General features: G+C 43.6%; 1 protein-coding gene across 1 annotated transcript in view; it reads left to right on the top strand.

Annotated features, from left to right (window-relative positions):
- Positions 1–11484, top strand: part of LARGE (like-glycosyltransferase) — a 663150-nt gene that overhangs the window by 316929 nt on the left and 334737 nt on the right. The window lies entirely within an intron of this gene.

The raw sequence follows: 11484 nt of genomic DNA, 5'->3' as shown, positions 1-11484 counted from the left end.
CCCCCCACCCTGCACCTCCCCAAACCCCACCCCCTAGAATTTTTTTAAAAAGCCTCATCAAAAGATTCTTCCCATGATTTTAGCTGCTAAATCACAAGCATCTTTAGTTTTCTGTGTCTTATGCTGGATGCTGTTTCTGTTGTTTCTTCCAGTAATTTATATTGCAGGTGCTACTCTTTTAGCCTGCAAGTAGCTCAGTGCCTGTGCAGTAACTCATGAATGTCGTCAATACCCCAGACTCTTTTTGGTCTCTTTTTCCTTGCATGTTGACTTTTTTGTCTTCATCCTTCTTACCTCGTGGTAGCAGTGTGGCTGCCACAGCCCCAGGTGTCATGCCCATCTTCATTCCAGGGTTCCAGATAGTAAAGAAAAAACAGAGCCAAAATTTTCTTTCCTTAGGAAACCTGTTGTACAATTTATTCATCGTCTAGGCAAATTTCATCTTATATCCCATGACTTAAAGATGAGTCACAAATTGAATTTTGTATCTCGTCTCTACCTGTTGGGAGAGGAATTCTCATGGCTGCCTTACACAGGTCAGTTCTTGAGGATCGAGAAAGGCATTGATTCTTGGACATCAGGGATCTCTACCTCTTTCTTGAATTTATAATCTGGGTTCTTTTAGCACAAGAAGGAGAAAAGACTTCTGGGAAGTTGGCAGCCAGTATCTGTCCTGCAAGTCACAGGATCGTGCAATTTGTATGACAACACACAGCAAGTGAGAGGCAGAATTGAGGGTCCTAGTTGGGATTTTCTTTGAAGCCCATATGCTTCTTTTTCTTACTACGTCTTTACATCATAAAACCTTCTCAGAAATCAGCGATGCTTTCTGTTCTAGGGACCTTCGAAATGATGCCCTCATCCCATGCCTCCAGAGACATCACAGATGAGGAAATTAGGGCTGGTTTTTGGGGAATATCCTGGTGTTCTGTGAGCCATAATCTCCTTTGTTTCATTGTCATTTCATGTTTTCTGCCTGCCACCAGTGTCCATGCTAGGACTGCTTAGTATCTTGTGTGGACTCCTCTGTTCACTGTCGGTTTTCACATAGGATGTCCCAGTTGATAAATGCTCTTCATCAGGACAATTTTAGCGGCTATGCTGTGTGGTAGATAAGTGCCCAGTCCTGGTCAAGCTGAGTGGCAGAAATGCAGCAGGAAGGTAGAGGATATGTGGGCTGGGTAGCCAAGTCAAGAATGATCTTGGTGATTAGCTAGGAATCAGAAAGGAGTCCTCAAAAGCAGCAGTGTAGATCACAAGGGAACCTTTGAAGTTCTTTCCAACTCTTGGCAGAGGTCCTTTTGGGTGAGGTATCCACAGCCAGCAAAGAACTTAAGGAAGGAAAAGTAAGAAAGAAGAATTAAAGAATAAATAATTAAGGGAGCTCTGGTGGCCTAGTGGCAAGAAGCTGCACTGCAATTCCAGAGGTACGCAGTTCAACTCCACCAGATGCTCTGCTGGAGAAGGAGGGGCAATCTCCTCCTGTACCAGTCACATCCAATTTGATGGTACACACACAAAAAATAATAATATTTTTTTTAAAAAAATAAATAATTTCTACCCATATCAAGAGTGTAGGGTATAGGAATTATAAAAAAAAAAAAACAACCAAAAAAAAAAAAACATTGCAGCTTCTTCCTGATGGACGTATAGTGGTTGTTGTAGCCTGTAAATATCTCCACCTTGGAAAAGGAGAATGACTGCGCCAATCCGTGCAGAGTGCTGAGAACAGTGCTTCTTGCTTGGCACAGAGTAAACATCAACTAAAATCTCTATTGGATATTGTATAAGAAAAGAGCCTCTGAATCCATTCTTACCTTGAAGAAGGTGGATATCTTTATTGCAAGAACATTTTACATACACACGTAAACACACATAATCCTTGGGAGATTGATGTCAGCCTTCTGATTTTACAGAGGAGGAGGAGGAGGAAAGAATGGGAGTATTATTTGCTCGATCCCTGAAATACTTTGACATCACAGTTGGCGCTTATTCTGTGTTTCCATGCACAGGACCTCCTCCCTGCTCACATCTGCACCTGTCTGTGTCCTGTTCTGGAAGAGGCTCTGATTTATTATCTGGAGATCACCAGCCCACTCTTTGTCATGCTGTCCCTTCTGGGCCTCCTCTCTCCTCTTGATTCTTTCTCTCTGTTATTACAGTTCGTTGTAGTCAAGTGATGAGATAGTCGCTTTCTCTTCATGCTGTCTCCCTCCTTTAATGGTGTCAGCGTGCAGGCAAGTAACCCTTGAAGGAAAGGCACAGGGGAGCCAGGCAAGGCCAGCGTGTGGCATCCAGGAGCAGGGTGATGCCACATCTGATTAAGGGACATCTCAACTCATCTCACAGGAGAAGGATTTAAAAAGTGGTCAACCTCTGAACCAGTTCCCTTCGCAGTTCCACCCACCTAAGTCCAGAGTCAAGAGCCTTAGTACAATTCTCAGAGCTGGTTGCTGACTGAATGATTAGGGGTTCAAGTCCACTTAAGGGTGCCTGGAAATCTATTTCCAAAAAGAGCCCAACATCTGTGAGTGACTGGTTCCTTTATTCATAGGGTTTTCAGATGCCTCTTAATTTAGAAGTGGATGGCCAGTCCTTCCTAATCAGTCTAAACCTGGGAGCTTCACTAAACCCTGTCCACCATGAGTGACCCCTCTGGCAGTTGATACACTGGTGGCACAGCTTTTCAGCATCACAGCAAACGACAGGTACAGCAAACTGACAGCCAAGTGCTGTACTTATTAAAAGAATGACAAATAAGTTAGAGCACAGATACCCAAGTTACAAAGAAAATTCCGTGGAGAGCGACATCATGCTTGGAAAGGTGAAGGGGATGGCCAAGGAGAGCCAGGTGGACTGACACAGTGACTGCAGCAGTGGCCTTAAGGGTGTTGGAGACAGTGAGGATGGCACAGGGTAGCACAGGGTTCAGATTTTTGTGCACAGGGTCCCTATTAGTTGTATTCAACTCAACAGCACCTAACAACAGCATGCTGTTGTTGTTATTAAATGCCATCGAGTCGTAGGCAACTCATAGCGACGCTATGAACTTTCTTTGTTCCTCCAAGTTCATAGGGTTTCCAGAGGCAAGCTATTTCAGAAGTGGATGTCACTCCTGCTTCCAGGCTTGTTTTAATTGGGAAGCTCCACCAAACACTGTCCACCTTAGGTAGCCATTATCACATTTGACACATCAGTGTCACAGTGGTTAGCTTCGCAGCCACCACGAGTTACAGCAAATCAACAGAGCAGTGCTAGACCACGAATGATAATATAAAACACAAAGTCCTGCACACAAAACATGATGTATATGAATAATTATATGCAAATCAATACAAAATTTTTCTAAAGAGTTAGTGTATTGCAAACCTAGTGGAGCACTGTTCTTCCTGGACACGCAGGCAGCTGTCATGAGTTGGAATTGATTTGACAGCAGCTGATAGTGTTGGTGGAAGAGTCATTTCAGAGCATCTTCCCTAGAGATGCCCTGATTCTGAAGTAGACATCGCCACCCTTGCTCAGTGTTTCCTATCTGACCCCATGGAGTCCCCACCACGTGATTCTGTCATTATCTCCACTCACCACCACCCAGACTAGTGTTTCACAAAGTAAAGCATGAAGACCACCTCCCTCAGCCATCTGGGGCACCCTGGGGCATGCAGATGCCCAGGTCAGCAAGGCTTGGTTTCTACCTCTCCTCTGAGCTCGTCAACTGTGGACCTCCCTTTGAGAGGATCTCGCTCCTCTGTGAGCTGCTCAGAGCAAGCCTGAGCCTTTATCTTTGCCTGCCCAGCCCCAAGCCTGGCATGTGTTTTTTTAATTGAGTGGTGGATTAATTGAGTATTTAATTAATTAGTGTACAAAGAAAACGGAAAGGCGTCTAGGAAAAGGAAAGGGGATGTTCCAGTTTCCTTAGAGTGAAGGAAAACGGAATAAATCAGAGCGGGTCCTGTGGCCTAAGGATCCGAGTTAGAGGTTCTCAAGCTCTCCTCTCAGCTCCAGCCCCGGGCAGGCTCTCACTAGAGTCACAGGAGAGAACGTAGGTGCAACTCCCTGGAGCTTATAGGAAACAAAGCAGTCACTGAGGCGAGCAACCTAAGTGAAATGTCATGAGCTGTTCATTCTGCATGCACTCATCTGATAAATGCCTCCAACCACACCCATCTGTCCAGCTCCCACACCTCTCAGAAGTCCAGTCTCCTCCCTACACAATGAGAAGGGTGCAGATTTGTCCTTTATCTGTATTTTCCTTCCCACCACAATCTGCATAAGGACCCTCCAACCCCATTTACTGTTGTCTGTTAAGTCCATTCTGATGCTTCCCCATCCTGTAGGATGGAATAGAACTTGTCCATAGGATTACCGCCCTGTCCTCCCAGGGAGCATTTGGGCCCTGCATTTCCAGGTCTCTCTAAGGGCCCTACCTTGTAATCATTTGTCCTCATGGATGTCTCCTTCAATAGATTTGAAACTCCTAAGGACAGGGAACTTCTCATTCTTAGCAAAGTGGCCTATAGTACGTGTTTCTGGAATAAATTTTTCACGGAATGCCCAAATCCTTATGACAGCTTTGCTTCCTCAGAGCTCTGTGACTTGGCCTCTCTATGTCTGATTTTCTTGAGTATCATATAATGAATGATTAAAGAGTAGACCATGCTGTGAGTAGAGAAAGTGTTTAAAGGCAGGTGAAAGGTCTTTATGCTCATTTATAACAACTAGCATTAAAAAGCTCTGGGAGGGAAACAGTTAAGTGCTCAGCTTATAACCCATAAGTTGATGGTTCAAACTCACCCAAAATCACTGCAAAAGAAAGGCTGTTTGCTTCCCTAAGGAACACAGCCAAGAAAACAGTGGACATTGTTGTTCTTGTTGTTGTTGTTGTTAGGGGCTGTTAAGTTGACTACCACTCAGAGCAACCCTATGAACCAGATCTGACTCTCAGCCCATCCTGGCCGTCTCTGATGATGCTTGAACCGATTGTGTCAGCCCATCGTGTTTGGGGTTTTCCTCTTTTCTCTCACTCTCTGCCTTTCCCAGAATGAAGTGTTTTTCCAAGGCCTGGTCCCCTCCTGACAACATGCCCAAAGCACATGGGGTGAAATTTCACAGTTCATGACTCTAAGGAACAGCCGGTTGCACTTCTTCCAAGGAAGATTTGCTCGTTGTTTTGACTGATAAGGTTGCTATTATTTCTACTCTGTAACACACGGGGCCTGCATGAGTTGGATTAAATAGGCAAGAGTGAGTTAGTTTGGGTTGAGGTTGTTTTGTTTTGTTTTGTTTTTTCCTGGTACAGCATCTCTCATATTTAACATTATGAGGAACCACTTAATATTCCAAAGTCGCTGTACCATTTAGCTCACCTCTTAAATTCAGCCATTCCCGTGCTAAGAATGCCAGAGGCCCCTGTTTCACTGAATGCCGCTAATCAGGCAGGTGAAAAAGAGGTGATGAATGTGGAGCAGAGAGCTGCCTAATCTTCCCATCACTGCAGCCCCTCAGAGCAGCAGCTAGCAACCGTGCACGCGTCTTGTGTGCTTGCAGAAGACTGGGGTTTCCAGGCCACCCCAGAACAGATGAAGCGATGTAACCACGAAACGATGCTATTTAACAGATGGGTTTCCATGTCTGATCATCTGCATCTATCTCGTACATTTGGGTTTTGTTTCCTTTCAGGAACGTGCAGCAGAATTTTTTGAGAAGGAATTGCCTGTGCTCTTAGCACGTGGCGATGTTTCAGCATCTCTCAGTGTAGCCTGTTTCAGTCTCTTCCTCCCTTGCTCACTGGCCGTTCACAATGCAGATTCTCAGAATCTTCACTTTCTCATTGAACGTTACGCCTTTCATGTTGCAGATCACGCTGGTCCCCTGACCCTGAGAGGCTGTGGGATTTGCCTCATTGAAAGCATGTTTTGTTTTGTGGTGTGTGGTTTTGTTTTCTTTTTCTCCTGTTCCTCCCTCTCGTAGAATCAAGCTGAGCAGATTATTGTTGGAGGGTCAAGGGGCGCCTCTCTTCTTGGTGGCAGAGCCTGTAATGAGACCTTCTGCAAAATGAGGGTCAGGTTTACCTCTCCTTCTCTTTCTTCCTTGCCCCAATTACCATGCGTCTCAACTGAGATGTATGCTCCGTCTCTATGATAGCAACATGATACCTTTATGGAAAAGTCGCAACAAAAGTTTAAACCCTTCCCGAACCAGAAGATGCACCTAGGAAATGAATAGCTGCTGAAATGTCTCCGAGTGTTAACATGCGTGTCATGTGTCAAAGCGAATCCCACAGTCTTTCTTACCTGGATTTCATGACGATAAACCATATCTGTCAGTTGGAGGCACCCTCGATGTCCAGGGCAGAGGAGTCTTCCTGCCCTGCCTTCTGCTGGCTGGTGCTTTTCTGGGGCTTCTGTTTGAGTCACTGGTTCTGAACTCTGTCTTGCAAGGATAGAGGGAAGAGACTTTCACAGCCCCTGGGTGAGATAATGCTGGGACCAGTTTCTCACTCCCCGTCCCCCCCCAATGTTGAAATAGGAGATTGTATGCAATCTGCACAGCCTCTGGGTTTGAAGGGAGTTGTGTAACCCTGATTTAGTCTGGGGGAGCGGGGGGCGAAGGCAGATTGGAAGGATTGGGAGAGCCACAGGGAAAGTGGTGGTAGATGAATTGTTAATTAGACCTGGGAATGGGTTTGAAATTTTCCCTGCCCACAAAAATGAATGTTACCTCTGATCTTCTACCTGATCATTAGGGGAAGTTTCATGAGATGCCAGGCAAATGAGAGGGGGAAAAAAAATGGTGGTGATGTTGGTTGCCATCAAGTCAGTTGCAACTCAAGGTGAGCCCACATTTGCAGACTAAAGTCGTTCTGTAAAGTTTTCAGAGATGTGAGCTTTCAGAAGCAGATCACTGGGCTTGTCTTCCTGCACCAGTCTTTCAGCGAGCTGTTGTTGTTAAGCTGTGGTTGTTCAGTAGACTAGGCAGTCAACTGTGACTTACAGCGGATTTATGAACAGCGAATCTGAACTAATCTGTGTCATCCTCACCATCTCTGACATACTAGAACCTCTGTTACCATCACTGTGTCACTCATCTCGTTAAGGGTCATACCTTCCTGCGCTGAGCCACCACCTTTCCAAGCTAGGCATCTTTCTCCAAGGATTGGCCACTTTTATTGTTATTATTCATTTTAATGAAAATTTATAGACACTTTGGATTTCCATTCATTCATTGTTGCATTTTTCTCCCTGTCCACCCCTCCCCACACCCCAGTTTTCTCTTCTCTTTGAAAAGTAAAAGAAAAATTATTTCATTGCTATACATTCCCTCCCTCCAAGTCCACTCCGCTATGCAGCCTTCATTCTGGACTCCTGTCATAACAAGAATACCTAAGCACATATCCCTTTTAAACTGTTTTCTCTGTTGTCTGTTTCAATGCAGTATACATAATTTATCCCATGTTTCTCAGTCTCTCCCCAACCCTGTGTCAGTCCCGTTTTACAACAGTGGCACTATGCAGTATTTGTCCTTTTGTAACAGATATTTCACTCAGCATGATGTCCTCCAAGATCACCCATTTTGTATATTTAATGAGTTCCTTGTTTTTCAATGCAGCATAGTATTCCATTGTGTGAATATACCACAGCTTCTCTATCCATTTGTTTGTTGATGGGCACTTAGGTTGTTTCTAACTCTTTGCTATTGTGAACAAAGCCACAATAAACATGGGTGTGCATATATCTGCTTGGGTGTCAGTTATGGTCTTTTGGGGGTATATTCCCAGTAGTGGAATTCCTGGGTCAAATGGTATCTCTATTTGCAACTTTTTGACAAAGTCCCATACAACCTTCCATAGTGGTTGCACCATTTTACTCTCCCACCAGCAGTGAATAAGGGTTGCAGTTTCTCCACAACCTTGCCAGCATTTGTTGCTTGCTGTTCTGTTCCATTTTTCTATTCTTACTGGGGTGAGATGATATCTTATAGTTGTTTTGAATGACTGGCCACATCTAACAACACACCCATGTATGTGAGATGGAGTTTCACTATCCTTGCCTTTAAGGAGGACCCTGGATACACCTTTGCCAAAATACACTTGTGTGTCCTTTGGGCAATCCATGGAATATTCAGCACTCTTTTGCAACACCACAATTCAAAGACACCAATTCTTCTTCTATCATACTTAATTCATTTTTCAATTTTCAGCTACATAGCAAGTAACTGGAAAGATTATGGCTTGGATCAGGTGCACCTTAGTCTTCAAACTGACATCATTATTCTTCAGGATTTTAGAGAGGTTCCTGACAGTTCACTTTCCCAATGGCATATGTCTGTTGATTTCCTGGCTACTTCTGCCCGGGCTGTTGACTGTGGATCCAAGCAAGGTTAAAAAAATCACTGTGGAAAGCATTGTGGCGCTTTCTCAAAAAGTTGCAAATAGAGATACCATTTGACCCAGCAGTTCCACTACTGGGAATATACCCTAAGGAGACCATAAATGACATCCAAGTTGATATATGTATACCCATGTTTATTGCGGCTTTGTTACAATAGCAAGGAGTTGGAAACAACCTAAATGCCCATCAACAAACGAATGGGTAGAGAAGCTGTGGTATATTCGCACAATGGAATACTATGCTGCATTGAAGAACAAGGAACTCATGCAATATTATTCAAAATGGGTGACCCTGGAGGACATTATGCTGAGTGAGGTATCTCAGTCACAAAGGGACAAATGCTATATGGTGCCACTGTTGTAGAATGAGGCTGGCATTGGGGTGGGGGTGAGACTGAGAAAAACTGGATGAAATATGTTTACGGCATTGAAGTCTATGGGGGAGAGAATAGTCTAAAAGTATTATATTTTAGGGCATTATTTTTATCGTAGGAGTACGCAATGAGGGTTGCAGAGTGGATTATATTTGGGGGTAGGGGGTGGGGTTTGGGGAGGTGCAGGGGGATTGTGTACCAATGAGGGAGTTTTTCTTTTGCTTTTCAAGGAGAGGAGCAAACGGGGTGGGGGGGAGGAGTTTGTGCGGGGAGAAGGGTGCAACAATGAATGAATGGAATTCCAAAATCTCTGTAGATGTTCATTGAAATGAAAAATAAACAAACTAAATTTAAAAAAAAAATCAACGTCTCTCTCTTTTCCATCTATCATGTTGGCTCAGTAGTAAGAATTTTTGTTTTCTTGGTCTTGGTTGAGATGTAACCTTTATTGAAGTCTTTGATCCCCTGAGGCAAACCTTTCAAGTCCTCCTTGCTTTCAGAAAAAAAAAAAGTATCATCTGCATAACAGACATTGTTGATGATGCTGATGCCACTTTCCTCTTCACAGAGTTCAGCTTCTTGAATGATTTGTTTTGCAGAATGAATAGATACAGAGAAAGGATAGGCAAATGCTTAGTCATTTGTGTCCCTCAGAGACTCCAGAGTAGGGGGGAGGGGGTTTAAAAGGAAACAGTATCTCCAGAAGTTGGAGATGGTGGGAGGGGGAGGTTGTAGTAAGGGTGTACCATGTGTTTTTGCAAATAATGAACACCTTGTATGTTTATTTTCCAACTGTTGCTTCTTCTCTCAGGTATTTTTCCTGAAGTGTCACTATGCAGTATTTTGTTTTGCTGTTTTAAAAAAAGAAATTAGCATAGCATGTTTACAGAAATACCTCCCAGAAGAAGGGAGTGCTTGGCAAACCGATACAGGAGGCACACTTATCATTTGCTTTTTAAAAGTGTTGGCGTATTACCAAATGTTTGTTTCCAGTCTGTAGGTTTTCTTTTCTGTTGGAAAAAGTTTTTGATGTGAACAAGGATTTACTCTTTAGAAGGTTTCATACATCAATTTTATCCTCTTTAGATTGTGCATTTCTGGTTGTATTTGGTAGTCTCTTTATACCTTGCACTAGCACTTCTAAGCTTGATCCCAGTTTGTCTTTTATGAACATTATGGTTTTGGGCTTTACTCGCAGGTCTCTGATTCACCACTCCTGGGCCTGCATGAGAAAAAGACTGATAACCCAATTATAAAATGGGCAAAAGGCATAGAAGGAATTTTTCACAGAGGAAGATATTCAAATGGCAAACAGACACATGAAGAAGTGCTCCTAATTACTGGGAATAAGAGAGATGTAAATCAAAACCGCTATGAGGTACCATCTCACTGCAGGAAGAGTAGCAAAAGTTTAACAGGGCAGTAAATAGTAGATGTTGGAGAGGATGTGGTGAGAAAGGAACTCTTATACATTGTTGGTGGGATTGTAAAATGGTACAACCATTCTGGAAAGACGTTTCCTACTTCCTTAAAAAGCTGAATCTAGAAATTCCATATGACCCAGCTGTTTCACTACTTGAAATATACCCTGAGAATATGAGAACTGAGGCACAAACTGGGATTTGTACACCAGTGTTCATAGAAGCATTATTCACCATCGCAAAAACAAGGAAACAGCCCCAATGTCCAAACACAAACGAATGGATTGAGAAATTATGGTACATTCACACAATAGAATACTGTGCAGCACACAGGAACAATAACTGTAAATTATTACCTAACTTGGGAGGGACTGAATAGCATTATGCTGAGTGCTCTAACTCAATCCCACAAGGACAAATATTGTATAAAACCAATTTTTGTAGAATGAGTATAAGGATCCAGGAGGGGTGGGAGAGCCTGGAAGCAGAGGGATGTGGATGTGCAGGGGGGAAGGGGTAATTAATTATTGGGTTGTACAATGTGATGGGTGGAAGGAGTGAGAGAAATTGAAAGAATTTGTTCAAATTTGTATTCTAATTTTGTAAATAAACTAGTAGAAAAAAATTAAAAAGCACTAAAAAAGGGAGGAGTAGACGTGGTTTGAGAAGGTTAGCGGTGGGGAGAACCTTGCAGCCATGTCTTGCTCACACTGCTAGTGGTATGAATCCACACATCTCTCAGACGCCAGAGCGTGATACCTTCCTGTGGTAGCGATGGCTGCCTTCTGGTCTTGCCACTGGGGTACACTTGGTCCTGGAACCTTTTTGCTATGATGTGAGCAAGCCTGAGAAACTCTGCTGGGGAACCTCACCCCTTCATGTGAACGGTGCTGTGATCATTGTGGAGGCCATGAGATAGCAGCAAGCCCCCGCTGGCCCCCCAGTAGACTGGAAATGCATGAACAAGCCCAGCTGAGCTTGCTTCAAAGGGGAAGAGCCCAGCCGAGTCAGCCCAAATCACCCACCTGTATGTTTCAGAAACTCTGGTGATGTAATGCTTCACTGCGTGCTGGACCGCTCACCAAAAGGTCAGCAATTGAATCTCCTAGCTTTTTTTTTTCTTTCTTTTCAATTGGGAAAACATTACCAATTGTTATTCCTAAAAATAGGAATCAAAATTGCAAAGGCAGATTTATAGTCACTTCTGAACGAGAGGATCATTTTGGAACGTCACAACAACGCATACTATTCTCTCCCCCATAGACTTCAATGCTGTAAACATATTTCATCCAGTTTTTCTCAT

This window comes from Elephantulus edwardii, unplaced genomic scaffold (assembly GCF_000299155.1).
Source record: "Elephantulus edwardii isolate Elephantulus edwardi_28Jun2011 unplaced genomic scaffold, EleEdw1.0 scaffold00321, whole genome shotgun sequence".
NCBI classification, from domain to species: domain Eukaryota; kingdom Metazoa; phylum Chordata; class Mammalia; order Macroscelidea; family Macroscelididae; genus Elephantulus; species Elephantulus edwardii.
Note: the sequence above shows the minus strand (reverse complement) of the source record. Positions and strands in the feature narration are given on the sequence as shown.